Raw genomic sequence first — 25648 nt, forward strand, 5'->3', positions numbered from 1 at the left:
ATCATTAATGAAATTAATATTAAATCTATTTGAAAAATATACTGAAATTTGCTATGGATATCTTTTGATTATTGTTTTCTTTTTCTTTTGGAATAAAAACAAATAAATGCTGATTAATTCTTTTATTTCATAAATGCTGTTCTCAATGAACTCATCAATGAGTACCTGGAAGCTCTGAAATGATAAATATAAAATGATCTTAGTGAGAAGCAAACAATTGTTCAGTATTGAAAACATCACAAAGGAATATTTTATTTGGTCTGTAATTGAGAATAATCTTTCAGCAAAGCAGGAAGTTTAGACACTTCTCTGGGAAATCATTTGCTTTGAAAGACTTCATTTTTAGCACATGTTTCATATACTTCTAGTCACCAGTATGATCAAATTGGGGCTTGAATATGAGGTATATGACTTACGGTTGTCCCTTAACATTTCTGAGTTTCACCTTTTACATTAGTCACTATGTATTTTACGAGGTTGTTGTGAGACTCAAAAGAATGCATGAATATAAAATAATGGGATGGATATAGCCTGGTGGTTGACTGCATTCAGGTGGCCCTGCATTCAGATTAAGTCCAGCTTTGACCTGGGACTTCCTGACTTACTAACTGCACAGCCTGGGAATGTTACTTAAAGTTTTGAAACCTTAGTTTCCTCACTTGTAAAGTGAGAATAATAATAGCACCTACCCTACTGGATCGGGTATGATGTTTTGAGATAATGCATGTAAATACTAAGCACAGTGCCATGTGCACAGTCGCTCAATCAATACTGGCTATTAACACTTTTGTTGTAGAAATCAAAATATGAAAGGTGTTACACTATTTTTCATTCATCTTTCATTCTTTCATCTTTCAGCAGCCTTGGGAATGGTCACCCTGATCCCAAGATGTTTTCTTTTCATCATTTCTGCACTGTTCTTTCAGAGCTCCACTTCCTTGTTGTCAGGTTTTTTGGGTTTTTTTTTCAGGATTTTTAGTGACCTCCCTATACCCTCACCTCCATGTGCCTAACACATTACGTCTAAGCTCTTGGAGACAGAGTTACACATTGTTTCAGTGACCTTGGTACGGTCTTGTGTTCAAATAATACCTACATCAAGAATTAGCCTCTGGAAATACATTTACTCCCTTTGCACCTCATTTTTTTCATATGTAAAAGAAAAACAATGCTAATACTTACCCTGTACATCCTTTACACTTGGAATGAGATAATAAATCCCTTAACACGGTATTTGGTACATAGTACATGTTTGGTAAAAGCTAGCCAATTTTATTCTTATTGCCAATCAGCTGCATTTTTAGAAAGTTTCTCCTTAAATGTCTCCGAAGGTTGCCTATCACTCACATCTACTCTTTGGTTTTCTAGTTATCCTATGGAATACCACTGAGTTTTAAATGCCTTTTTAGATTGAATAGTTCTTCAAAAAGTGTTTCCTAATAAAAATTTTCAAACATCATCATATATTTTGCTTTAACTATGAACAAAATAATTTTTATACTAATTAGAGTTTTCTCTCCAATGATCTCTGATATTTTCAAAAGATGAATATTTATCTTCCAGTCAAGAATAGAGATTCTCATCAGCAATAATCTGCAGAGAAATACTGATGGAAAACTAGAGACTTTGTGAACTCTGCTTAGAGCAGAAATATTGTTCATACATGTGTTACCTCTGCATTTTAACACCTTTTATAGGCAGTTATATTTAGAACCCTTATAGCAAAACCAGGGAAGATTTTTAGAAATAAATTGCAAGCAACTTGCACCAACTGCATATATTCCCTAGTTCATGGAGGACCTCAGCTGGAAATAATCTATTTTTGAGTCATTTTTCAATTTCTACAGATTTCTAAACCACAATTGTGACAATTATCTGTTGAAAATGATGATTAAAGTGAAGAGGAAATATAGGGACCTACAATTATTCATGAAAATTTATTTTTTGTGTGCTTAATTACTGTTTCATAGCTCCCTTAGAGAACAGCAGGGATATTCTTATAATACAGAGTCTCGTGGAGATCCACTGTGTGTTTTCTTTGCATTTTCATTTCAAAACGCCAGGAACAGGGTGAGACAAGTGAGTTATCTAGGGTGCAAAATTTAAGGAGAAATGGCCCTCCTCTGGTCTTATGGAATTAAAACTGATTTAGTGTGTATGGTCATTGGTGAAATCTAACTGGTAGACATATTGGCCTCTCCTCTGGGGGCAGCTAATTTATACAGATATAAATCTGTATCTTCTTCAAGCTTTGGTTAAATTTATGTTACTAAATGTAAGAACTAACAGAGTTGCCCTGAAAATGCCATCTCCCTACCCCCCAACTTTATATACCTCTCAGGATGGATATGTAGCAGTTAATCTGTGCTAGTCATCCTTCAAAATTTTATGCATATTTTGACTCATTTAATTTTCACAACAGTCCTAGGGTTAATAAGCACAATTATCATCCCCTTTTCAAGATGAGGTACGCAAGATGAGGAAGTTACGTAAGTAACTTCCCAAGGTTATGTGGTCCATAAAAAGCAGAGTTATGATGTAAATCCAGACAGGCTAGTTCTGGCTGGCATCTATGCTCTATTGCTTCTTAAAATACAGCTTTAAGACAATCTGTTGGGGTTTTACACTAGGTATTAATGTTGATCTCAGTATTTTTAGCTGCATGTTTGTTTTATAAATTGAGTTTTGTGAATATTGCTTTTACTTTGCTACTTCTCCTTCCCCCACCCCTTTTCCCTCTATTTGAGTGTTTATTCCACCCTTGCTTGGATCTCATGTGAAAACTTTTTATTTAACTGTGTTGAAGCGAATCCCATTTCAGGAGTTCAAATTTTTTCCTGGAGTATTTTTTCTATGGTTTTTATTTTGCTTGAAACTTCAAAAGAAGTTGAAAGCAAGCACTTCCTAGAAATTGCTCATCCATAAAAAGCCAGACAGGGTAGTTTAGAGTTTTTGCAAAGATTTGCACTATGAAATTTTTAACTATATCTGGACCAGGGAAGTATGCCAAGCTATGAATTTTCTTGGAAATTTTTTCTTTGATTACACTTATTTGGGAATTACAATGAAAATGTTCTTAGGATTAATTCAGAATCTTTCCAGATTTTCTTGAAATCAAGGGAAAAGTATTAGTAGCACATTACAGTAACTCATAAAATGTCCTCCCATACGTTTATTCATTAATTCAACCAACACATTTATATAAACAAGTAAGAGTTTGAATTTTGGCTCATCACTTAGTAGCTGTATGATCTTGGACAAGTTGCTTAATTATTTAAGTTTCTATAAAATAAGAATACAAATAATACCTCTCTTCAAAGTATACCTGGTCATTTAATGAGGAAATGCATACAAAGCACATGGCAGGAGGCTCAGTATGTGGTAAGTTACTAAAATTTGTCCTCTCACCTCTTATATCTTTCTCTTCTAATTTGCTCAGAATTTTACTGCTGTATAAATAATATTGTCACAAAGTCCATGCATAATTGTAGTAGGTTATCTATTGTTGCATAAGTAATAGTACCCAAACTTCACTTTAAACACAACAAAAATTTATTATTCACACATCTTCTGAAGGTCAGGTATCTGTGAGGATTTTTGCTGTGTGGTTATATTCAAGGTCTCTCATGAGGCTGCAGTCAAACTGTTCAGTGGGGCTATAATAACTGAAGATTTGACTGTGACTGGAAGTTCTCCTTCTAAGCTTACTCACGTAGTTATTGGCAGGAAGCTTCAGTCCTTCATCATCTTTATAGAGCTACTCCTGAAATGGCTTCCCCAAGAATGAATGATAGGAAAGGAAGACAGAGAAAGAGAGAGAAAGAGAGAATAAGATGGAAAACACAGTATGCTTTATAACTTAATCCAAAGTGGCGTACATCCATCTGACTTACTCTGTTGGTCACACAGACAAACTCATACAACGTGGAAGGGTACTACAAAAGTGTGCAAATACCAGTAAGTGGAATCACTGTGGGCTATCTTGGCGGTTGGTTATTATAATCATTTCCCCTATTAACAAAACTTCAAAGCCTCCCTTGTTTTTCTGAGTTAAGTTAGAATTTTTATTCTTGTTTTCCATCACTTTGACAAAGGTCCTCGATACCACTTCCCCTGTCCTCCTACACTCCTACCTGTATTCCATGACTCTCTTCTATACGTTGCATGTTGGTTCTTAAGCATACCATCCATACCACACAGCTTCATGATTTTGCTTACTACATGTTTTTCTACTAAACTTCACTATACCCTCTTTCCTAGGAAAGAAACTGAGGCCAACAAGTTTATACACAGCCAACTCTTTTTCAAATAAGTCAATAATATTTTACTATATATAATAACAGTGAGAATATTATTACCACATGCCCTTCTTAAATAATCTGCTGGAAGAGATTCACCTAACTGAAAGGTGACTAGAAAATGTACAGTTAAAGGATTAGGAGTGAGCCGTGAATACATTTGATGGTAGAAGTAAGACCAAAACAAATGTGAGAGCTATATAAAAAAATAAACTCTTATCATAGAAAAGACATTGACCACCTATTTTGAAAGGCCAAAGGGAAAGTTGGAAGATTGTGTGGCAAGGCTGATTTTCTCATCTTTAATGGTTAAGAATCAAAAGATTTCTTCATAACTAATACGTCAAGTAATAGAGTAGTGAATATAAAGAGTTACTCTCTGAAAAATAGAGTTTTAAGAAGATAAAGAATTCAAATTATAGTTATGAACTTCTCAGGGTCTCACAAGCCTAAAATCAAGGTATTGGCTGGGGCTACAATTTTATCTGAGACTCAAAGTCCTCATTCAAATTCACTGGTGTTGGCAGATTTCATTTCCTTATGGAATATGACCAAGGGTTCTATTCTATTTCTTGTCGTCAGCTCTCAATTTCTAGAAGCCACCCAGATTTCCTTGCCATGTGGCTTTCATAGGCAGTTCACAACATGGCAATTCACTTCTTCCAGGCCAGCAGGGGAGTGTCACCTGATTAGGCGGGGCCCACCCAGGATGTTCTCTCTTTTAATTAACTCAAAGTCAAACTGATCAGGAATCTTAATTACATCTGCAAACCATCACCCTATAATATAAAATGATCATATGAATGATATTCAATCATATTCCATATTCTGCCCACCTTCAAGGAGAGGGGAATATATAAGGGACTAAGTCACTGTAAGTCATTTTAGAATTCCACTTATCACAAAAGTATTTTAATTGAAAAAAATCAAAATTATTTTTTATATTTCTAAGTATATACATAAGACATCTTTCACAATAATCCAATAACACTGAAGGATTATTTTTTTACTATATTCTCTTTTACACATGAATGTATATCCTAGTAAAATTAAAGAAATGGTGTTAAATAAATTGCTTATTAAGTGAATTTGAAATAGTTTCAACCACTGTTTCAGTGCTCCCAGAGAGAGACAGCTTATAATTTGAATTTGTTTGAACATATCATGTATTTCAGTTTTTGAACTTATTTAACATCATTGATAATCATGACTAAGGTTGCCTCAAGTTAATTCTGAATTCCCTACCTACTCATATCCCCATCACAAGCCCCAATTTATTGGAATGATAAACAACAATAGACACAGATTTAATAGAAACCATATGATTCATATAGAGAAGTTAAAGATGTTTTGTGAAGTGGGAGTTGGGACCATATTAAATTAATTTTATACATTAAAGTTGGAATACACCTCTAGAATAATTGTTTAATGCAATTATTAATAAATAACCATTAGGGCTTCCCTGGTGGCTCAGTGGTTGAGAGTCCGCCTGCCAATGCAGGGGACATGGGTTCATGCCCCGATCTGGGAAGATCCCACATGCCGCGGAGCGGCTGGGCCCATGAGCCATGGCCGCTGAGCCTGTGCATCCGGAGCCTGTGCTCCACAATGGGAGAGGCCACAACAGTGAGAGGCCTGCATACCACAAAATAAAATAAAATTAAATTAAATTAAATTAATAAATAACCATTAATTTTGTTGCCTGTGCACATATTTTCCTGAGGTGATTGGTAATTTGTTTCATCTTGTATATTGATCTTTTCTTTTCCTCAATTATCCCTATAGTTACAGACACACTCTTCAGTTCTTTCTACTTAATAGTTCTCTACTGAATCGTAACTAAAGGAGGATCTGTATCTTTGTTACAAATAATGTTACAAGGTCCCTTGGCAATATATTTGTATAAAAAAAGGGATTTCATTAGAGAGAGCATATTTAACTAAATGGTAATTTTCTATCTATCCACATTGTTGAATATCTAATTATTATTTGTTTAACCGTTTATTGCTTTTTTCATAATGGTTAGTATCAAAGAATTTAATGCTGAGAGGGACTTTAACATCATTTGATATATGCTTTTCTCTAGGGAGAAATTTTCTACAAAGCACTCCTGACCAAGCACCATTTAATTTAATTTAATTCCATCAGTGATGGATAAAACATAATTCTCAATGCAGCATTTCTATCACTGAACTCCTACAATTATTCAAAAATTATTTCCCATCTTAGTTGAAATCTTGCACATTGTGTCTGGCTCAACCTTCTGGAGGAAGAAAAATGCATATGCTATACTCAGTCCTACATGTTCAAAAACAATTTTCACTCCCAAGGCTCATTTTCTCGGGGTTTACTCCTTTCGGTTCTTTCAAACACTCAGTTGTCTCATTCCCTGTCAGCTCACTTTGTCCCAGTTAGGGGCAGGAAAAACAATCAAGCTTAAAGCCTGCCAAATTGGTAGCATCAAAGCCAACTGATAAAAGCCATCATGAGAATGAGTACCCCTATTTCTAAGCAAAGGATATTTTTATGCAGTGATTCCAATCAGTAGGATTTGGGCTCATTGAGCACTTGACTTATTGACACTATTCTTAAATGAGAAACATTCTTGAAGTGTACCTAAAAAGTAACCCACAGGAAAGTCCTCCACAGTTCCTTTTATAGACACATTAGTGTCCCTTTTGATCACATGCTTTCTCCAGTGCACAAGAGGCTCTTAATCATCTCCTAGCCCTTTCCTTGAGTTGTTGCAAGTTGAAGTACATTGGCTCACTCATCCGTTAGTAATAGGCAGCCTTGTTCTCTGTATTTTGACAGCTTTTCTCAATACCGTTTTGATTGTGATAAATATTACTTAATGCCTGTTATATTTATATTAATTAAGCATATTGCATTAATACACATAAACATTTTCCTTACAGTATCTTTCACCTTATACAATTTATACATTTAAAATGTAACCAAACTATAAAATAAATATTTAATTTACTATAAAATAAATATTTATTATAATAAATTTCATCTAAACCAGTACTACCAATTTAGACCCCTCAATATTAGTTTTGGATTCAAATATTGGGTTCACTGCCATCAGTACAATGGCCATGGAGAAATTAATTCTATAAAATGTTGATTAAGAATATGCACCATTTGTGGTAATATGAAGATTAAAGATAGCATGAGTAAAAATGCCTAATATAGTACCTTGATTGAGGTTGAGTATTCAATATATGCTAGTTATCTGCATGTTTCTGTTCGTCATCAAATGTCCTCCTCCTCTTTCTCTTCTTCTTGTCATCTTCTTCTGTTTCTACTTGTTAAACAAAATTTTCACTGTCCACTTTTAAATTACTTTAGTTTTCTTAAATATGAATGTAGTTCTTTGATTTTTGTCTGTTCAAATTCATTTTGTGTTTGACCATCTATTTTAAAGTAGTGATGTCATACTGAAGTGTTAATTTAACAAAATGAAATTTTCAATTTTGAGTTACTCATAGTTTGATAGGCATGTTTTTGTGTTTTCATCAGTCAGTCATAAAGGTGTTGACTATTCTAGCACTATTGACAGAATGCTATATCTCTCAGAGCTCACATCTGTCCTAATGCTACTTAAATGGCACTAAATGTCTGTCACATACGGCCCCTAAGTATCCTGTTATTATCATTTTGGTGTTATTTATTATTCTTCATTGTACTTGCTGATTTAATTGACTATTTTCTCCAAAAAGGGAGTATGAACCTTGAAGTCAAAGAACAAATCTTGTTCACAATTCTATCCCCTTTGTCTAGCTCACATAAAGTAGGCTATCAACATAATCATTTATTATTCCTATTTTACTCTTTTCAAATTGACGTTTATCTACTGACCAACATTTTTAATCAGAAAATAATTTCCAATTTGATACCAAAATTATCCGAGGTTTGCATACCTCACTGTTTTGCTTTATGTTCAACATATCAAAGTACAAAAAGGTATTATTTTCCCTGGACTTCTGGAAATAATCCCATAGCTACTAACACTGATGCTCCTGACTCCTTGCTTGTCTGGTTCTTTTAAGGCAGCTAGGTTATAATCCCTGTTTATTTAACTATCTAGTGTAGCATTCAAAATAAAGACAGAATTCATAGTCTAGAAATAATGAAATATAGGAAACAGTAAATTTTAGAAAGCATCTTATTTGTAATTTCAAAACAGGCTGAAGAGAAGGGATGATAAGGAACTGAGTAAAAAAAATAAAGTAATATAAAACCCATTAACATAACTAAATCAGGCAATTTCATTAGGAAGAAATTGTGATAATGATCAGTACAGAAAATAAATTGAATGTTTTATTACTTCCTGTTTAATGAAAATCATGGATATAGACAATAGAAAAGAGACCCCCATCTATAGATAAGTTCTGTATATGAAAATGGAACAAGAGCAATAATCAAAGATGCAAGAGAATAAAATATTTTGACTAGAAGAAAACAAATTCCAAATCAGAGTTCAATCCAAAATTAATTCTACATGGAGGAACAAATGAATGTTAGAACACCTTAAGATTGAAAAGAAAATAAGCATAATAGTTTTCAGCTTTCTACATGGGAAAAAATTTTCTAAGTATAAAAGGAACATAAGAATTTTTTTTAAATAGTAGGTAAAACCAGATATAGTATCATGTGAAACAGAGTATTAACATTAATGATTACCACTCAGTAAATTAATTATAATCAACTGGTGAGCTCTATGTAGTCTTTAATCCTCTCATTAATGCCAATTAAGAATCCTAATGCCCTTTCTTACTTTGAGAACTCTTTAATGGCTGACCATTCTGAGTGCTTTATATATTTTCTCTAAATTCTACTTAAAATATGAACTTTTGTTCATTAGTTAATTTCTCTCTTCTTTTATGCTGTTATAGGAAAAACAGAATAAGCCGTATGGCATCATCAACATTGTGCTCAGAAATAGCTCAGTGAACAAATTTATTAGGTACTTTTCTTACTTTCTACATCACAAGTGACAACGCCCTCCACTACTTAATGAGTCCCCTTTTCCCCTAAATTCAATAGTGATTTCCCACTTTCCTCAAACCCTTACAAACAGCCTCCATAAGGTCCAATATGCTTCCAGCAATACCTGGTCCAACAATCAACACTACATATTTTAAGTTTTGTTTTGGCAGCAAGTTGCTTCCAGGCACCAAATTCTGTTCTATTTATTAGTGCAAAACAAAGCACCCCAAAGTTTAGCGTCATAAGGCAGTAAGTATTTTATTATGCTCAAGGCTCTGTGGCTCAAGAATTTAGACAGAGCACAGAGGGGATGTCTTGTCTCTGCTCCATGATGTCTGGAGACTCAGCTGAAAAGACTCAACCAGCCCAGAGCAGGTTAACCAGCTTAGGGCTGGAATCATATGTTAGCTTCTTCACTTACATGTAAAGCATCTGTGCTGAAATGACACAAATGTTGGGCTCAGTTGGGACTTGGCCAAAGCACCTATATAAGTAGTCTCTCCTGTATGTGTTTTGGAATCCCACACAGCATGGCAGTATCAGGGCAGTCCAACTTCTTTATGGAGGTTAAAGGCTCTGAGAACCAGTGTTCCAGCAAACAACCTGGAAACTTCCTGGCATTTTATTATCTACCTTTGGAAAACATCGCATCACTTTTGCCATACTCTATTTCAGTAGTCACAAACCAGGCCAGATTGAAGAGTAGAGTTATAAATCCCTACCACTGAGGGGCAGGAATATAAAAGAATTTGCAGGCATATTTTAAAAATCACCAGACATATAATAATATTAAATTCCCTGATTACTTATATAGTGAAGTACTTTTCATATGTGCACTACCATTTGGAGTTCTTCTTTTGTAAAATGTCTATTCATGTTTCACCTATTTTTGTTGGTCATCTGCCATTTGGTATGATTTATTTATTTTAAAATTCAGTCTAACTCCTTACTATCCATTTAGGTCTTACAATATATGTATATTTTAATTTATTTATTCAGACTACTTTGGTTATTTTTATAAAAAGTTTGCTCCACATAAATTTAGTCAACCATTACTCAAGGCAAGGGTTCCTGCTTTGTTCTTTGGAAGAATTTAGAGTCTTCTTTTTTATAATATTTAATAGTCTGCAATTTCATGAATTTTTTTGTCAGGTAAAATTGATGGACACGTTTATTCTGAACACTCATGCACTTTAGTTTTTGTAATTCTTATGTATTTTTGTTTTGATTTTTCCTTCTATTTGCTCTGTTTTTTAAAATAAAACATTTATTAAGATTACACTGGACCCTTTGAATTGATCTTTCACTCATATTTCTCTCTTTCTCATGATTTTCAATGGTTTGTCAAAATTATTTTTCAAAAAATCTAATAAAATATCTTTTCAGCCATTTATTTTTAATTCTGGGGGATTTCTTCCATGTTTTCTGTTTTTTGTTTTGTTTTTTTTCATAGTAGCCAATTCTTGCTTTATGGATTGAACATATAGTTCAACTGAACATATAGTTCTATTGATACAATTTTTTCTTCTTTTCAAGGGGCAAAAAAATGTGTTTGACAACTCTGAGTTCAGCATGGGGCTTTTCACTGAGTGAGCTTTGCTACTGATGAGGAATACCAAATGCCAAAATTAGAAGCCTTTGTACTTCTTACCCGGCCAGGCATGCAGAAATTCTAGAGGACAAGTATATATATAAATTATTTCAGATCTATGATATATGGTCATTAAGTTAATCCCAATATTTGCAGCCCCAGGTTTCATTCTTACTCTACTTAGTGTCTGGCTAGTCTGAGCACCAAGAGACTGAGTTTTTGCCACAGTGACTTGCCCTTTCTTGATTATATCCTATTCTTCACATACTCTAGGATAAGCATTTCTCTGATCTACTATATTGGTTACCATTACTCTTCTTCCTGCCCATGAGAAATTTATTGAAATCTTGCTTATTGATGCTTGCCTTCCATTCCTTCTCTTCTTAATTGAAGATTTATACAATTTTTATGTCTTTATTCTCATTTTAGTGGAATCTTGGTAGAGAGGTATAGGTATTTATTCAGTCTTCACTCTATACTAGGAAAGTCAAAGTACTTTTTGACTGAGAACCCAAGATCCCCTGGGAAAAACTGGGAAGAGGACAGTCTCTAGTTGCTGCTTTACAAAATCTGGACAATAGAGGTTAGATAAAATATATGAGTTACATATTGAAATATAGGATTGGTATATATAAATTTTTGAGAACAGTTCAGAGTGCTATAGCTTCTTTTCTATTTTAATAATTTCAACCCTAGTAATCATATCACATCTATTTATAGAGGCAGTTTTGTTATGAAAGTATTGACTTAATCCTAATCAACTTTTATAGTTGAGATACAATGTAATTTAACAGAAAAGAATTAAGTTTGTACCGGATATATCTTACCTGAATACTTGTGAATTCATTCTGTTAATGGAATCCATGCATGCAACAGAAGCTGAACAATAAATACCTCTGAACTATTTTAGAGCCTACATACCCGTGATTAACTGATGGCTAAAATAAGGATCTAAATCCGCTGTGTCATTTCTTTACCATGAGAAATAAATGATAGAAGTAAAGCATTGTATTTTGTCAACTTGTCACTGAGGTAATTAATAGAAGAGGGCACTGAGCCTGAATAAGTGTGATAGGGGAGGAATGAACTGATTTGGGCTAGTAAGGAGATGTGGTTGTAAGAGACATTTACATAATTAGTATGCAGGCAGGTATGGACTGCAAAAAGGGCTCAGATAAAATTAATGGCTTAAAAAATTCTGAGAGCAGAAAAAGCCATTAACCATTATGCTCAAAAACAAAATAAACACATGCTGCAACCTTTCTTATCTTGGTGTGAGGAAACAAATGATGTGCTAGGAATAGCAAAATATAAGAAACCATTTTCTCAACTGATAGAAATGAAATATTCTGATTTACCAAATACTCCTAGAACTTATCATAAAGAAAATAAATTCACTTTCTTCAGAAATAAGCTCTTGGGACCAAATCAATACAATTTCACATCACTGAGTATTTAAAATATGTGGCTTTCCTGAGATTTGACTTTAATCTTGAATGTATCATTGATTGCTACAATGTGATGTGGGCCATAACACAGGTTTTACAATATACCCTGAAATTTCTGCAAATTCCAGTAGCAGCAAGAATATTTATACACATATAAATAAATTTCAAGAAATCAAAGGAGGGCCATAAAATAAGTAAATACATATCAAATGTTGATTTCAGAGAAAAGAAAGATTACTTTTGCTGAGGGATATCAATAGTCAGAACATTTTAGTTTCAGGCCAGAACAAAACAAATAAAACAAAAATTCAAATGGCCATAAGCTAAAATGTAAAGCATTGATTCTTATAACTGAAGCACATCAGACTACATAGTGACATGGATAAGAGCATATATTCTTGAGTTAGGTTATTTACTAGCTAAGTTACTTTGGGTAACTACTCTTTACCTCGTTTCCTTATATATAAAATTGTATATTAATTATAATTTCCTCATAGAGTCCTTGTGACTATTATATGCATTGGTCTTATGAAGCACATCGAATAGTGCCTAGCACATTGTATTTGCCATATGAATGTCATTTATTATTAACAGTATTATTATTAAAAGTCTAGATTTAAAGCTAGTTTCAGGCTCAAGTTATTCTAGGTTGTAAGAAACTTCTCGTTATAATTTTGTTCTACTTTCCTTTATAATGTGTACATTTCTTGCAGGCTTTCTTGAAGAAATGTACCCTAGACAAGATGGCCACCAGCAGCAGTGAGCTTACATCCTGGTAGTATAGCTACTTCTGCAGAAAAAATAACATTTGTTTCATCCAATAATTTCAACAAAATTTCTGGTTAAGTTTCTCACTAGATTAGCATGGAACATGAGCACATTACAAAATAAACCATGGTTAATGGGGTAGTGAGTGTCTTCTTTTGGACAGGCCTGAGACATACTCTGACTACTACAAGTGGTGACTGGGTCAACCCCTCTCAGATCATGTGAACTAGAAGACGAAGAAATAGGTAGCTCCCCAAAGGACCACTGGAATGCCACTACAGAAGAAAACAAAAACACACTGAGTGTTCTATAATCACAAATATCCATGTTATAAGAAATCAATGCAGATAAAGAATTAGGTAAGATCATTGATTTACTAATAATCATGTAATTTAGTTATGTTTCTCTGCAACAAATTCATTGTGATGCTGTGATGGGGATCAACAAGCTACATTTTCTAGACTCCTTTGAATGGCTTCCTATTGTATTCCACTATTGGGAGGTACTAGAGAAACACTGGAAGGCAAGGAGCAGTTGTTTGCCCTAGAAACAGTACTTGATTTCAGCTTAACTGCTTTTTTCAGCATCCCCTGAACCAGCGTTACAGCACCAACTTAGAAGCAGCAGTTGGAACATATCCTTTACTCAGGGGTGTGAGCCCCAGTTCAGCAAGGCTATTCCTCTGAACTTATAAATTTTGATAGCCCAAACCTCTTCTCTTTGTCCACTTAAGCCTCTGGGGTAGGATACTTGGGGCAGAGGGGCAGAAGGGAACAGATAGCTACATCTTAATTTCTTTGTTTGCCACAGTGTTATTACTTTTGTTGTCTGTCCCCTATGTAGTCACTTTCTATTTTAATAAGTAGTCTAGTGTTAATAGTGTATGTGAAATTAAAATTTTTTGTGATATAGCCATGACCCACCAATAACAGACCTTTTCCTACATATTTGGTAATATATATGTTGCCTGAGCGCCTCCAATTTTGCTGCCCAAATAAGTCTTTTACCTCTATAAAATCCAGTATTGACCTTGTCCCATCATTTCTCCTGATATCCAAGGTGAATTCTTTGTCTTTTCCACTTCAGACTATGAAGTCATATAGGTCTGTATAAGATTTCAGTGCCACAATGTATTCTCTGTGTGAACCTAGGCAATTTATTAATCTACAGATATGTTTCTTTAGATACAATTCAGAGATAATAATACTGACCTCACAGGGTTGTTTAGAGGATTAAAAGGAATATAATATGAACATCTAGCATAGAGAATTTCCCTGGGTGTGCATTTAACAATGTCAGTTTATTTCTCATTCAATGGGAAAACTGACTGTGTAGCTAAACTAATAAAGTTGGATAACAAAACAAAAATATATAAACAAGAGAAAATATCTTCAGAAATCATTATAAAGTAACACGACAGACGTTAAAATAATATCAAGAGTCCAGATGAATTGAGTTTTTCTTGACAATAAGGATTGTAAGTTTTCTTTTATGTTGTGGTTAATGCAAGAAGCATCAGGAAGGAGAGTCCCATGGCTAGAAAGGGGTGATATTGAAACTGAGCAGAACCCTGCACAGCCTTCCTGGGAACATACCCCCACTCCCCTCCATGTCTCCCCTCTCTTGATCATAGAAAAGCTTTGGCCTTCTGAGTTCCAAGTAACAAATTTAATCAGAGGAGTGAGAAAATGCAAAAACAAAGAAAAACAGTCAAGCAAGACAAACTAATAATAGTTTAGCCTTAAAACAAAGTCAAGGACTTCTAGTTCCTCTTCAAGGTCTATAGATAATATCTTGAGGCATATCCTTGAGTTGTTTTGCAGATAGTAAATTCCCCACCAGGTAGAAGTTAACTGCATGCTGACCACCAGCACATAGACCCCAGACTGGTTGGAGCCAGCCAACTAATAACTGAGATTCCAGAAACATCACCCTGTTACCTCACCATAAACCAATCAGAGAATGGTGCACAAGCTGATCACACACCTTGCAACTCTCTCCCTCACACTGTCTTTTTTTTTTTTTAATAAATTTATTTATTTATTTTTGGTTGCATTGGGTCTTTGCTGCTGTGTGCGGGCTTTCTGTAGTTGCGGTGAGCGGGGGCTATTCTTTGTTTCAGTGCGCAGGCTTATCATTGCGGTGGCGTCTCTTGTTGCGGAGCACAGGCTCTAGGCATGTGGGCTTCAGTAGTTGTGGCTCGTGGGCTCTAGAGAGCAAGCTCAGTAGCTGTGGCGCATGGGCTTAGCTGCTCTGTGGCATGTGGGATCTTCCCTGACCAGGGCTTGAACCCATGTCCCCTGCACTGGCAGGCAGATTCTTAACCACTGTACCACCAGGGAAGCCCCCCTCATACTGTCTTTAAAAACCCTTCCCTGAAAGCCATCAGGGAATTCAGATCTTTTGAGCATGGGCTGCTGTTCTGCTAGCTTGGCACCCTGCAATAAATGCTGTACTTTCCTTCACCACAGCCAGATGTCAGTAGATTGACTGCTTCGAGTCAGATGAAGGGACCCAAGTTAGGTTAGGAAACCATATTAATGGCGTTTATGTTTGAACCAATTTGAACTGCTTATAAGAACAAGTAGTACTCACCTCTTCCCAAATCTACACTCAATGATGTCACGTTCTAAAACTGGACATGCTGGAAGTAGTTAACACCCAGAAATTAGGAAGCTAAAAATATGTCATTTTTTCTCAGAGAACCGGTTGTTGAATATTTACTAAAACACCACTAGAAAACTGTCCTTAAAAAATGCTCAGTAGGGCTTCCCTGGTGGTGCAGTGGTTGAGAGTCCGCCCGCCGATACAGGGGCCACGGGTTCGTGCCCCGGTCCGGGAAGATCCCACATGCCGCGGAGTGGCTGAGCCTGCACGTCTGGAGCCTGTGCTCCGCAACGGGAGAGGCCACAACAGTGAGAGGCCCGTGTACCGCAGAAAAAAAAAAAGCTCAGTAAATCTAATATTAATTACTAGAGATGATTTTTTTCTAGAATGGGTTATTCAAAGTACAATGCTAGATGAAGAAACAATAATCACTAGGTATCAGTTTAAGTTCTTTAAGTCAGACTGATATCAGGACCCTCTAATAATACAGTAAATACCCACTAATGTCACAGTTTACTATTTGGCAATGTAGCTTATTATATTCTTTTGGACAAGAAGGAGCAACATGGACCAGGTCATGGAATAATTTCATAAATTATTATATGGCAGATATACTCATAAATTACTAATAAATAACAAAGTTTTAACCTGAAAAACTCATTTTTGTCCATGTTCTGGTAATATTTCATCTGTGACTTGATTTGTTCATCTGCTGAACAGATATGTGGAATGACACAGAACTCTGAGTACTAGTTAATAGGCTAAATAATAAGATAAAAACCTAAATAAATGTTAGTGAATCACAATTACCAATCAGGTTTTAATAAATGAAATGGAATAGGGAAGATACTTAAATATTATATGCTCACACATAATTTACAATTCAAGGATGAGAATGATGTGTTTCAAAGGCCAGGTGTCACTATAACAAGCAGTGTTTAGCTAGTTAGGCCTTAAACCAAGGGTCAGCAAATTATGGCCTGCACAGCAAATCCAACCTATAGCCTTACTTTGTAAATAAAGTTTTATTGATGTATGGATATACCCTTTCATTTATTGTCTGTCTACAAGTGCTTTCTCGTTGCAACAGCACAGTTAAATAGCTGCAAAAGAGACAATCTGGCCCACAAAATCTAAAATATTTATTCTCTGCCCCTTTACAGTAAATGTTTATTAGCCCTGCCTGAAACCAAGTTAGCAGAGCGATTTGGCTACAAGGAAAATGATGATTTTCTCTTATAAGTCTACTGTCTGGATAGATAGTAAGAGCCCTGCTTTTCTCTAGTTAGATCACACTAGAAGCATAGTTTTCATACATATTTTAATAGGAAGAAACTAGAGGGTGTGCAAATACAAGATATCAGATTGATAAAGAGGTTCAAAAGTATATTTCCAAGTGTGGTTGAAAAAAGCTGGAGGTGTTTTTTCCCTAAAGAATGGGGAGAAATGGTTAGGTAGGATAATTTTGGCAAATAAATCGCATCAAATTTGGCAGAGTCTAACATGTGGAGAAATGATTTGGTCTAATCTCATATAGTTTAAAATGTAAACCCAGAGATTACAAATTTTATAGTAAGGTATATTTTGACTTGAATCAGCAAGAATGTTCAAATATTTAGAACTATCTGAAAATGAAAAAGTTTGGTTCTGCAAAGAGCGAGATTTTCCTCCCAGAGAGCCATGCAGATAGACCAGCTGGCAGGTTATAATCGGGAGATTCACAAACCTGATAATGGTAACATAGCCATATCTGCAGTTGAGCTTGTAGTGGTTCAGATTAAAATAAATATATACTATACTAAACAAACCACATAGAAATTGAGAAGAAAATTGGCCTTGGGCTACACATAGATAAAAGTATTCCTAGTTAAATGTTATATGTGTATATATATATATATATATATATATATATATATATATATATATATATATATGCAGTTTGAAGCTATTAATTTTTAAAACATAACCAAAACAGTGATATTCCCTTTTTTGGATAATTTTAAAGTAACCTTTTCCTCTCATTACTTAAAGATTTATTTCAGAGTTTTTTTTCAACTCCTCCTAATTGCAGCTCCTCATCTCATATGTGGCTCATCTGACGTATAATCTGCTCATTTGGTGCATAGAAAATATAAATAAGGAACTTTTAAGGAATCCTATTTTTAAGTAGTTCTAGGGAAAAGGCCATTGTATCCACATATATGTATAAAATGAAACATAGCCTTAATAACTGGGGATAAATAGCTTCACTGTTTTAATAAAAGAATGTATTGAATTTATGATAAAGCTGAGTCTCTGGGAGTTTCTGAGTACCACCATTTAGGAACAGTATTGTGTCAAAAAATAACAAGAAAGCATATTTGACATGATTTATGGATCAGAAAGCCCATTGAGGGAAGTCTCCCAAGGTGTGTGTGAGAAATGGTCAGTTTGTTTTCCTCTTATTGGTGTACAGAGGAAATAGTTTTCTTGCCTATATCTCCAAGGATGGCACTAAGCCCCACAAAGCAAACACAGAGGAACATCAGACAAACTGCATGGATCTGTCTGTATGTAAAAACACTGTTTTAAAAAATTTGTAATTCATGGACTAGATGTTTCCTGATAGGTATATTTTTCAGTTCAGGGATTTAAAAAAAAAATTCTGCCATGTACTTTTATTTTCATTTTTACTTTAGTCTTTTGGTTTTGTAAGAATGAGCAATCTCTCTATTTCTTTCCTGTAAGTTTGTCTCCAATGCTGACGTGAGCACAAAGACCTTATGTGCTGTGTTAGGAAATATTTTGTGTCTTAAGAATAAAAGTTTTCATTAGACTTAGTCAATGTATCACAGATATTATCCTTCCTGGCAAGAGGAACACAGAAGCGCAGACACTGTTGGGCTATGGTTCTCAATGGAAAAATAAAGCTTTTCAAAATGTTTTAGTCATTGCCATGGTGGATGTTTCTTTAAGTCATTTTTACAACGTGCTTTGATGAATTCTAAGAATCCGTATTACATTATTTATTCCTATGGCTTACTGTTAAAATCATATTCATAATATTAACTATCATTCATTGAATACCATGTACCAACATTATGAACCAGAAAGTAATTTATATTTAACCCTCATAACAATCCTGCAAAGTAGAAATGATTATCCCATATTGCAGATGAAAAACAGACTCAGGAAGGATATAAATTACCTATATCACAAAATTAGTAAGTGGTAGAGCCAGAATGCAAACAAGATCTGCCTGGTTACAAAGTCAGTAATTTTTCTTCTATAACATGCCAACATTATAAACCTTTTCGGTTTGAGGTGAAATGCACTCAATATCACATTTTAAAATATACCTATAAAATAAGAGCAACAAGCTAGTAATGAGTGTTATTCTCTATTTCAGCTAGGATAGTCAGGGAATGGATATGATGACTTAGAGTAATTAGGAATGACCTATTTTTGAAGAGGCATCATTTGAACTCAACGATGAAGAGAAGGCAGCCTTGTAATGGTTTATAGTGTTCCAGATAAATAGCAGTATGTGCAAAGACACTGAGGTAGGAAGGAGACTGGCATATTTGGAAAAAGAAAAACGTTCATATATAGTTTTCTTGTGTAGATGTGGCTTAGATGTGGGGTTAAAATAAAGAAAGAAATCTAAGTCTTTCACCCAAGAGGACAAATTCAACTGATAATTTAATAAAATTTGCAATTTTAATTTAATAGAAATTTTTATCTCCCAAGAATTCTCTCTGCTATAAAATCATTTACTTATAGTTTATCTTAATATATTTTCCTTTGTTTCACTGAATCTCAGAGAGTATTAATTTGTTTACATATTACTACAACTGGTATAAATATTGTATTCAGCTGTATGTTATATCATATTCTTTACTAGTTCTGCCATTTTCCAAAAATTATATCTTCTTACAACATAATCTGTTTAGATTTGACAAGGCAAAGACTTTGAAAAATAAAAAGTAGGATTATCACAACGATAATTTCTAGAATGGTTATATTAACTTTTCTTTTGTGATGACTTGTAAATGTAGGTGTACATGTATGTGTACATGTACTAGAAGTATCTTTCCCAGAGAAAAGACTGACCATTTATGTTCAGACTTCAAAATATATACATACATATACACAAATACATATACACATATACAAATACACATCTTTCCTGATCTTGGATTTTATTACCCTCTTGCCTCCATTAGACATACAACATAATGATCATAATCACAAACGAAGACTCAAAACATAATTAACATTGTTTGCTATCTGAAAGAGAGCACAGAAAACCACATAATTGCAATGGGAAGATTTTCACGTCTCTAAAAGGAAATAATAGGATGGATTTACTTTTTTCTCACGACTTCTTTCCAAATATTTACTTCTGCTTGGTCAGGGTTGGCTTTCTCTTATTTCTGCACCGACACACATGCACATACACGCACATATGAATATTAAAAAATCTCATTAAATGTTTGGGTTATTAAGGGTAAGCAGATGGTTCTTCATGGCTTTTTAACGTTTAAATTATATTCTGATTCATTCATGTAAGTATAAATTTCCATATTAAAGCATGGACCTTCCCCTCCTCAAAAAGAAAGCCATTAGCTACACTTACTGAGCCCATAAAAATTAACATGCAAACATAGAAAACATAATTGCCAAAGTATTTATGGAACTCTCCTTAGCATAAATATTTTTTGCCTATATATTTCCAGGTAAATCTGGCAGCAGATGAAATGAATCAATCCAATCAGAAAATACAAAAACCATTTACCAAGCCCTACATCATCTATCAATATAATATACCAGGATGAGTGCAGAACAAGTTACTAGTGTAGATTTGTACTTATTGGGCATTGAAGTAGAGGAAGAGTTTGTGGATATTGGAAATAAAGGCTTAGAAATACTTGAATATGATCAAGGTTGAAGTTTATGTAGTTATCACTTCCTGAAATAAAGACTTAAAAATCCAGAAGATCAAGAAAAAGTGCAACAGAAGGTATTAAGTTTTTTAAAATATTTTAACACCCTGGGGGTAGGATGTCATTCATGATACACTGAAGAAGTAAAATCAGAAGTTCAGGGAAGGACAGGAAATTCTGACTAGCAAGTTCCTTTTTGGTACTCTTTGCAAGGTTTGTAACCGGAGTCAGAGTAAAGAAACCTGAAATCGTGAACAATGAGGTGAAAACCATTTCTGCTGGTTTAACACTTAAAAAAAATATAGTAATTATGACTAGAGAAAATTTTAGGAGAGAATAGGGCTGACAAGTCTAGTGAACTGTCTTTTTAGCAAAGAGCTTCTGTGTCTTTTTCTCTTTTCTAGAGTCAGAGGAAAAAGCCACATTATTTTCTAGTTTGAGTTGGCCAAGGAAACAATCTTTGAAGTAAAATTTGGTTATACTTCATTCTATATCTTGAAAATTAATAACACGTTGCTGTCCGATCTGTTATTTTCAAACTATCCTTCTTGTTTTGAGAGTAATATTAAAAAAAGACCAATTTTGGGTACCATATTTGGGAGTAATCAAAGCCAGAGTTTGTGTGAATCAGAGGTCAAAAAGAAAGACTTTTTAAAAATAATTACCTTTCACCCTAGCTATCAAATTTTAGGGCTAAAAAATATAAGTTCTTGTCTAAATTGGGATTCCTTAAAAATGAAAGGGGGAGGAATAGATCCTTAGCTAGTCAGAACATCAAGACAACATAGGTAAATGAAAACTGCCCACGGAAAAGCAAACATAAAGGTACCCCGTACAGAGGCAGTTGCTTCATCTTTGTATATCTATTTTGCTGTCCTAATGCTTGTGGCATGCATTCTATGTGGCATCTCAATCTGAAATCTATTTGTAACTCAGTAGCTTCTCTCCTTATTATTATTATCTGTGTTTATCCCCTCAGGTAAGCATATCATAGAATCATAATAACCATTCACAGGTGACACCCATCAGCACTTTCAACTTTCTCTCTCTGTTTGATTAGAAAACAGATGCATTACTATCAGACTAAGCTTGTTTGCTTTCTCTTACTGAAAAAAAACAAAACAAAACACTGAGAAATACCTGGTTGCATATTTACAAAGGGCTGGAAATAGAACATTACTGGAATTTCTATAAGATAAAAGCAAATATTTATATGTCTACATATCTGAAATTCTGTCACCATCTTCCTAGAAGCACATCTCAAGAACGTCCTTTTTTTCCTTTAAAAGTTAATAATATAAAAATTTTGGTCTCAGCTTCTCTGGAGGAGGGGGAAATGACTCATTCAAAAATTTACATTGATCTCTCATCCAAATATATTCTGAATGATAAAACTGATTTAACTTTCCTCTATAAATGTATTCTTCAGTAAAAAGAGATTTCTTGACAAGTTAATAGCGACTTCCTGCAGTCTGCTTGAATATTATTGTTCAAATATCAGTTTTTTTAATAATAAATATACTTATTTGTGTATTTCCTTTTGATGAATACTCCACTCTGTTTGCTGCAGTTTTAAGGAGGAAATAAATGAGCTTCTCAGAATCTCTACGGTAAGGGAAGAGGAATTATACTCATAAACAGTAGCTGCAGCCTAGAGTTCACACCATTAAGAGTTGTAAGTGGATACTATAATATTCTAACCCCTCTCCAAGTTTAAGCAGTAAAATATCTGGAAAAATCAGAGGCCAGTTAAACACATACATTTAATTGGTAGCTGTCCACAACTATACATAGAACAATTATCTGAAATATGAATTTAAGTTGGAATAATTAATTCCAAAAATGTCCATCTCATTTTGAATTAGCAGTTGATGTTGATTAGAAGGATTCTATTAAGAGATATGAATATAATGGTGAGATAGATGTATAGAAAGAGGGAAGAGACACCATGGACAATGAGTGGGGATTTGGTCATGGTTCCCTCTGAAATAAGAAGAAATCTCAGCTTTTCCCCAAGTTGAAAGTGGGAAGAAACATCTCAGGGAGATATAGCCCTAACACAGACTACTGTTCCTTGTACAAGTGTGTTATAAAAAGGAAATATGAAGAGTCTGGCTACTTTGTACAGGGATGAGGAAACAGAATTTCCATCTGATATATTCCCCAGACAATATGCCAAACCCCCTTTGATTCAGAAATAAAGTTATTTAGAGGGACAACAAATCTAAACGTTCCTTCCCCTCCCCCTGCTAGCTCATTGTGTCACTCAGAATGAGGGTGATACTTGCTATTGGGCTGGCCAAAAAGTTCGTTTGGTTAGTGAATACGTTGTTCAATAAAGTTCTTCGTGAAAATGAAAAATGCCTTTTATTTTTACTTAAAACCAAACGAACTTTTTGGCCAACCCAATACTATTGAGTCCAGTCCATCTGATCACCATACCTTCCTTACTCCCTCCTCTACACCTTCTCTCTACCAACCAAATCCATCTTTCATATTACAGGTTAGAATTATTTCCTAAAATATGTATCTGACCATGTCCCTTTCCTACTTAAAATCATTTAGTGGAACCTGATCACCTATGGTTTTGAACTCATTAGAATGAACTGCCTGCATCTACAAACCTGTTATGTCAAAACTCCGCAGTTCCCCCTAATGCTCAGTGCCTTTTATATCTGATTTGTTAATGTTGGGTATATCCTAAGCACTAAGCATGCTTCATAAATCCACATATGTGTCATTTTATTTATTCATTCATGCACTGAATATTTCTTAGGTACCTTCAGTGTGTACAGAGAAATGGTGGGACAGGGTATAGAACAATGAATAAGGTAGTCAGTCTCTGGCCTCAAGAAACTAGGGAATCAAGCAGGTACTTTCCACCTTGACTGAGTTAAATTCTTCTCTTCTGGCTTCCCACAGCATCCTAAGCATGCCTTTATCTTAACTCTCCTCAAAGTATAGAGAAATATCCTGTTTACTTTCGTGTAATCCTAATATACCATGAGCTCCTTGAGGGCGTATAAACATTATTTGCATCTTCATCCCCAGCACATGACTTGGTTTTATAAAGTCTGTCGAATTTAGAAGTGCCTATATCATGTTTTGAAGATATATAATAATTGCAGTCTGCATAAAAAGTATGGATTATAAAATAAGAGGTCATAGGATTTCACATTAAAAACCAGAATTAATATAAAATTTGAAAAACCTTAGAGAAGAATAAAAGTATAAATTATACTGCAGAAGAGAAAACTATACTAAGGATCTGTCACCCACATGCACACACACACACACACACACACACACACACACACACACACACACACACACACGATAAGATCAGAGAGAAATAATGCGACACGTAGATAACATTAAGGAATGGAGATGAAATAACTGGAATATAAACTACACTAAGGATCTAGGGGTCTACCCTGGTGCCGCAGTGGTTGAGAATCCGCCTGCCAATGCGAGGGACATGGGTTCGATCCCTGGTCCAGGAAAACCCCACATGCCTTGGAGTAACTAAGCCCGTGCGCCACAACTACTGAGACTGTGCTCTAGAGCCCGAGAGCCACAACTACTGAAGCCCGTGTGCACTAGAGCCCATGCTGCAACTACTGAGCCCATGCGCCGCAACTACTGAAGCCCACGTGCCTAGAGCCCATGCTCTGCAACAAGAGAAGCCACCACAATGAGAAGCCCACGTACCAAAATAAAGAGTAGCCCCTGCTTGCCACAACTAGAGAAAGCCCACGCACAGCAATGAAGACCCAACACAACCAAAATAATAAATAAAATTTAACAAAAAAAGAATCTAGTTATTACGTGACCAACTTGAAGTATGGAGATGAAGTGTTAGAGGATGGATGAATGCTGATGAGAAAAAAGTGGTGTATCATCAGTCAGTGAGAGAAAAATAATGATAATTTAGCATAGAAAATTAAGGATAAGAAATGATTACATGAAAATATAGAAACTTGAATTTGATTGAGGAATACAAAAGAGAAAGATATTAAAAAGAAAAAGGACTTTTTCATTTATATGTTTAAGTAAATTATGGACAAAAACTAGTCAAGAGTATTTGTGATAAGGAAACAGAATGGCTGGTGACTACATACCATTTGGGTTTTAATGGGATAGAAAGTTATTAAAAGTAAAGCTAGAGGGGAGCAGCATTAAAGTCAGCATAAACAAGGAGTGGATTTTATGCAGGCAGAAGTGTTGGAGCATCTTGTGGATCATCAAGTTGTACACAGCAGCAGGGATGTGTAGCATCAAGATAGCAGATAGGAGGAAAGAGCCCTGAAGCCAGTGAGGGATCAAGGAGACAGAAGGCATGCATACAGGAGGCAGTCAGTCCAAGGTCAAGGAAAGACGTTGGGAAATGGTAGCTGAGTCAGGTAACTTGGAGAACTGAGGCAGGTAACGGGCTTCTAGGAGGATTCTACAGGGAGCATTTGGCTGCAGCGAGAATGAAAAATTGTTATCATCTGCTCACCCTTGGATGATGCTTGGATTTTGAATTTTATAATTGCTACTGAGTATAAAGAAAAAGAAGAAGCCTCTGTGGGTAAGGAAACATTTGTTACTTCCAAGACAAAATGCATCTGAATAAGTAAGAAAGGGATTAAAGAACAGCCAACAATGTGGTTAGAAGAAACTGCACATAAAATAACGCAGGCCACACAAACAGCAAGGGCAGAACTTCTACTTGTGTCGAATAATGATTACACAGGGTTAGAGCTAGTATGAAGATGAAGTTTTACCTACCATCAGTAATTACGCAGAAGAAAGAATAGATAATAGATATTACTCAAAAAGTAATACCACAGGGTTTCAAATATATCATCACCAACAATAAAAAATTACTTAAGGTTTTAAAACCCAAAACCTCTCACTCATGTATGAAGATATCAGTTAATTAATAAAAAGCTTTCAAATAATAGAAAACGGCTTTTATCCATCTTCCTATTTTCATCATTTGAAAATCTATGAGGAAATGGATAGGAGAGA

The 25648-nt window shown here is 34.8% G+C and overlaps 1 long non-coding RNA gene across 2 annotated transcripts in view; it reads right to left on the minus strand.

Moving 5' to 3' along the window:
* LOC125960950 (uncharacterized) overlaps window positions 1-25648 on the minus strand; it is a 69769-nt gene that overhangs the window by 16368 nt on the left and 27753 nt on the right. Inside the window, exon 3 of one of the 2 annotated variants that reach the window (XR_007471146.1) lies at window positions 6816-7605. The exons of the other annotated variant lie outside the window; for it this stretch is intronic. This is a non-coding gene — a long non-coding RNA (uncharacterized LOC125960950). Of the gene's footprint in view, window positions 1-6815; window positions 7606-25648 lie in introns of those variants that run through there. 2 annotated transcript variants of the gene reach the window in all.

This window comes from Orcinus orca, chromosome 14 (genome assembly GCF_937001465.1).
Source record: "Orcinus orca chromosome 14, mOrcOrc1.1, whole genome shotgun sequence".
NCBI lineage: Eukaryota > Metazoa > Chordata > Mammalia > Artiodactyla > Delphinidae > Orcinus > Orcinus orca.